The following is a 6,161-nucleotide window of genomic DNA, read 5'->3' on the forward strand; positions in this document are numbered from 1 at the left end:
AAATTATCATAATTCTCTCCAGTGCATATATCATCATGATAACTCTATCTCACTAACTTGCTGGTTTTTAGGGCAGTAAATCCCTTTTAGAGTTATCCTGCCCCTCAATAGCATAATATCACCTTATGGTGTCTTCCCCTTAATGGCTGAAACACTTTTCCTTATGAATTTAGTCTAGTCTTAGTATTTATAATACTACCTTACATTAACTTATTATAATGTAATACCTTACAAAAATAAAGCACTATAAATTAGCATTAAAAAATTTTTGCCCCTTGATTTGGAGTGTAATGCCAGAGAAACTGAGCAACACAGAAATTAGAGACCAATTTAATTGTTTGTTAAATGGAGAGAAATACTGGGACCAAATGAATTCATGGTTGGTCCCAGGGCTGGACCAGACCATCATCTCAAAGAATCCAGCACTGAGTAGTAGAAAGCTGTTGGAATCCTTACTAACTGCTAACTAATTAGAGTTGATCTAATCTTACAAGAAGATGTTTTGGGCAGAACCTGAAACAAGGTACTAAAAGAAGCACCCACAGCAGTCCTTCATCAAGGAGACAGTGTGATAGAGTGGGTGAACCTCCCAGCCCAACCAGAACAAAGCCTTACGCCTTACCCAATGCTTGTGGCTAGAATTCTATTAAAGGCCATTAAGCGAGCAGTACAATTATCTGGGACAAGACCTGACAAGATATATACCTTCTATACAAATGCACAAATTAATGTATGCTGTGAAACCATCCCAGAGTGGCAGATTTTATTGGCCATGGCTCCAAATTTTGCACATGGATCTCCATTAAAGATAACCAGACTACTGCATAATTGGCAATGGATTTTTGAAGAGAAGGTTTCTAAGGTTCCTCTTGAAGGACCAACCATCTTTACAGACGCAGCCAAACAAAATATTTGTGCTGTATACTCTCATGATCTAACCGTAAAAAGAGTAGTCAGAACTCCTTTTCAGTCCACTCAGCAGAACGAATTATATGCGATCATGCTAGCTCTCACTTATTACCCAGGCGACATAAATATAATATCTGATTCAGCCTATTCAGTAGGTGTGGTACAAAGAATTGCCACAGCCCAAATAAAATTTGCAGCTTCTAATATATATCAGCTCTTTAAGGAACTTCAAGAGCAAGTGAGAAAGCATCCAGGAAAGATTTATATCCTGCATGTCCATTCACATAGTGGACTTTCAGGTCCTATTTTTGATGGAAATTCAAAGGCAGATAGCCTTTTAACTATGTTGGCCAGTACGCCTTTATTTCAGGAGGCCCAGGAATCCCATTCTAAATACCATCAGGCTGCTCGAGCTTTGCGTTTACAGTTTGGGATTACAAGAGAAGAAGCTAGGAGCACAGTGAAAAGCTGTACAGCTTGCCTTCCCTTCCAAGCTCCTACACTGCCTCCAGGGAAGAGGAGATTATGGGTAGTTCTACTTAGTACCTTGTTTCAGGTTCTGCCTAAAACATCTTCTTGTAAGATTAGATCAACTCTAATTAGTTAGCAGTTAGTAAGGATTCCAACATCTCCCCCTTTCTTTTGTTTTTGGAGGAGTGTCTTAATGTCTCTGTTTCTTCTTTCTACTATTGCTTGACCTTGAGGATTAAAGGGTATGCCAGTAGTGTGTAGAATCTTATACTGTGCACAAAAGCGTTCAAAAGGTTTGGAGGTATATGCCGGTCCATTATCTGTTTTTATTTCTTGTGGCACACCCATAATTGCGAATGCTTGAATGAGGAATTCAGTGACCACTCGGGCTGTCTCTTTTGCTGCTGGTATGGCAAAAGTGAATCCTGAAAAGGTGTCTACCACAACGTGGATAAAAAACAGATGACCAAAAGATTTATAATGATATCTTTGTAGGCTGGAATACTGGACTGAATATAATAAGATGAGATTTAAAAAGATAAATGTAGTATTCTTTACTTAGGTTCAAAATAATGAATCTTACAAGTTCAAAGCAAAATAGGTATGGCTAAAGAGCAGTATATGTGAAAAATATCTCAAGGCTTCAGTAGTCTGAAAAAATCAACACAAGTCAAAACATGATGTTTTGGCCAAAGACATAAGGCCATCTTAGCCTAAAGGGAGGGAAAACTTTGAGAACAAGGAAGATGATAGTATGAACATATCTCCTATAGTCAGAATGAATGAATCTATGGATGCATGAAAAAGTGTTAAGCATTTAGTATATGTCAAGCATTGTGTTAAGTGCTGGGGATTCAAGTCCAAAAAAAAAAAAAAAAGTAGAAAAAGTTCCTTTCCTCAAGTGTATTCTTCTCAATCCATATTCTGGCCTTGTTCCTACATCCTATATTTGAGAAGAGTAATCAATTTCATACTACCATTGAAAAGGATGTAACAATCAATTTTTCTGTGATGCTACTCTTTTTCTGTGATCAAAAATTTCCTCCCTAGATACCATTGCTTTTTATGCATTCTCTCTCTTTATTAGAATATAAGCTCCTTGAGGAGAGAGGGATTATGGGTAGTTCTACTTAGTACCTTGTTTCAGGTTCTGCCCAAAACATCTTCTTGTAAGATTAGATCAACTCTAATTAGTTAGCAGTTAGTAAGGATTCCAACAGAAAGCAAGATTTTTTATAGGATAACAAGGACAATGACATAATGGGGGAGTACCTGAATGGGGATAACCTAATGGGGGGAGGCACTTAGGATGACACAATGGAGGGAGGTACTGCAAAGGATACTGATATTCTAATGATGTCTAAAATGGATAGACCTTTATCCTGTCAAACATTAAGTAGGAATGATTATAACCTAAACATATAAATCCTTTATCTCATCAAACATTAAGAGGGAAAGGTCATAACCTGAAGCAGAGTAATATAGGACAATGGAGAAACTGGCTCAGGACATTAAAAGGGAATTGTGGCATAACAGGAGGAGGTCTAAACCTGCAATTTTTTTTTTTTTTTGAGAAAACCCAAGACATGAGCCTATCAACCCAATATATTTTTGAGGTATCACCCTATACCCCATCATTTTAGTGGATAACTCCATCATTCTGGTTTCCTGGTATGGGGAGAGTCTGATAGGTCCTCATAACCTCAACATTACTGGTTTTACCTCAACAAGGAAAAGAACCAAAAATACATTATCTTGTAATTTATCCACCCATACCTTATTTATTTCCCTGTTTTTTAGAAGTTTTATTTATTTTTAATTTAAAGGACTGTCATCATTAAGGCTTTCTATTTATATTTAAATTTATGTGCATGTCAGCCCCTGAATATCCCCTAGGACAAGAAACAACAGAACAGACAAGGTAGATCTGATAGCTTCACTTTGTCTCAACAGTTTTCATCATTTAAATTTTAATTCTGATATTCATCTGAAAGATGATTTTGCAATTTTTTTAAATAGACTGTGCCCATTAGCTAGTAAAATGTCACACAGGGCATGTTATTCTTGGTCTGGTGTTTCAAAAATGTAACAGTAAGTAGTGAAACTTAGAAGTCCTTCTGGTAAAGAACTCTGTTGTTTCTCAGGCTTAATATTGTTTATAATTACACAGGGTTGAAAGAATAGATAACTGGTTATATAGCTTTAAACTTTCTGAGCAGATGTGACTCAGATAAATCCCAAGTGCTATATGAAGAGCAACTCATTCAAGCTTAGTTAGGCTAAAGCAAAGATATCAGTATAAAGAGTGTGAAAATCTGCTTGATCAAACTTAATAAAGGGAATTCTGTTAGGGCTCATGAGTTCTAGGTATTATGTTCTCCTCACTGCTAATAAAAATGCAACATAAGGCCATTCTGGAAAAAAAAGAGAAAAAAAGAAAAAGAGCAAGATGAAAACAACTTTAAAAAAACTTTCTTTGAAAGGAAAGTTATAAAGCATGGATTCTTAGCCTGGGATTTATAGCCCCCAAAGGTTTGTGGATAAATTTTAGTTAGTCTATGAATTTGTATAAGACAAAAGTGCATCTTTTGTTTACAAAAATCTACCTGAAATATACCATTTCCTTCAATTATGAATATGGGGTGGGGGGGGAATTTTGAAAAGAATTTAATAGACTTTATAACACTGCCACCTAATCCATAGAAGAAAAATAAAACACAAAGGTGAAAAGCAAACAAACAAAACCCCTCAAATTGAATTCAAGCAAGATAAAATATGCAGTATGATGAATGGAGCCTTTGGAATTGTTAGCTCTGGGTTCAAAGCTCAGTTCTAGTACTTACTCCCTTTGTACCTAATTCTTTTGCAGTTTCATTTATGATTTCTTGAAATAGAACTCTAAAAAAAAACAGGCTTTGTGACAAAGCCTACTGGGATTCAAAATGAAGTATTTTACTATGTCCTAATTTCAAATAATTCCTAGTTTTCACTGACTGGCCAATAATAAATCCCAGCCCAAGCCTTACTTAGTTATTATATGGGTTTTGATGGCTCACAGTGATTGTAAATAGCAATTGTTTTTGCTCTGCCAGAAATCCTAAATGTCTTTCCCTCCATGTTAGATTTTTTTTTTAATTAGGCAAAATATGTAATCTTTTATTCCATTTCTTAGCTAATCTTAAATTACAGAATGGGTGTTGTTTCAGACAAACCAAGACTAGAGGGAAAACCTTGGCTTAAAAAATAAATAAATAACATCTCACACTGCATCTGTGATCATCTCGGCTTCCCAATCTCTGTCTAACTACAGGAATGACCCTGGAGGAGAGGCTGAAGACTTTGCAAAGTCCTTCCTCACTTAAATTCAATTCACTTTCAAGTCAAGACATCACACTACTGATGTCATTTGTTTGCTTGGAGGAAAAAGACAAATAAACACAACAAGCTTAATTTTCTGGACCACATTATCCTTTCTCATAAATAAAAGGATTAGGTTAAATGACCTATTAAGTTTCTTTCAGTTCTAAATCTATTACTCCAAATAATAAAAAGTTCTAGAGATGAAATAACATTAAGAATGTTTTTATCACTTAAAATTTTAAAGGCTTTTTTTTCCCCCATGTTATCTCATTTGATCCTTACAATAACCCCGTGATGTTATTTAGTTATTTCAGTCACGTCACACTCTTTAAAACCTCCTTTGATGTTTTCTTGGCAAATATCCATGAATGGTTAGCCATCTGTTTCTTTAGCTCATTTTAAAATGGTTATTCATATTTTACAGATGAGGAAACTAAGGATAAGAAAAGTTAAGTGATTGGGCCATGTACTCATTAAAGCGTCTTATCTAAGACATGACCTCAACTCTTCCTGATTCCAATATTTTATACACTATCTCACCTGAGTATTAATTGTTATTGTTGTTACTACTCTCATAACTATTACTATCAGTAAATATGTTAAGTATTTAATATGAGCCAGGTGATAAGGTCCTGGGTAGCTTGATCAGCATTGCCAGAGAAAGAGCCTGAATTATTGTATGCATTATGGATGCTTATTCACTTCTGGAGTCAAGATATCCCTGATAGGATTACAAGTGGACCTTTTGTTGATTTTGATCAGGTGGGCCTTTATTACAGTGCCACCCCAGATGGCAGCAAATTACCAGCAGACAATAATTTCAAAGAATGCCAGAAAATATCTGTTTCAGTTAGGTTCAGGGAGGTGCCCAGTAGATCTTCCCAGTAACAAAACCATGATAATTCCACAATTATTCTATCCAATCAGAAAACCAAGTTATGTTATCAAACCTCTGTGGTTATATTTTCCTTATAAAAGGACTTAACTGCACCTCTTTAAATTGCTAACTCTTTCTAAGGATACTAAATTCCTTTTAGGGTTAGCCCTGTAACCCTCCCATTTGCCATAATTTATCAATGTTTCTGCTAGAGAACTTGTTTTCCCCCTTGTTAATTGCTAAAATTCCCTTTACCTTGCTGAAAATCCTTCTGGATTTAGCCTACTTTTAACACTGTAATAAAACCCTTGCCCTTTGATATGAAGCATGTCTATCCTATTAGCTCTTTTGAGATAACTTGAAACACTATATATATATATCAAAATATACTTTTGGGATATCAACCTGTACTGAATGATTTTGGTGGTTTGGTATAGGGAATCTGCACCCCTGTACCTCAACATTAACATATGAAGGTATACATCTCTGAAAACTCTAATTGCTCTGAGCAATGTTTATTCTATTATATAGTGATATAAAATCT

Source organism: Antechinus flavipes, chromosome 1 (genome assembly GCF_016432865.1).
Source record: "Antechinus flavipes isolate AdamAnt ecotype Samford, QLD, Australia chromosome 1, AdamAnt_v2, whole genome shotgun sequence".
Classification (NCBI taxonomy): Eukaryota; Metazoa; Chordata; class Mammalia; order Dasyuromorphia; family Dasyuridae; genus Antechinus; species Antechinus flavipes.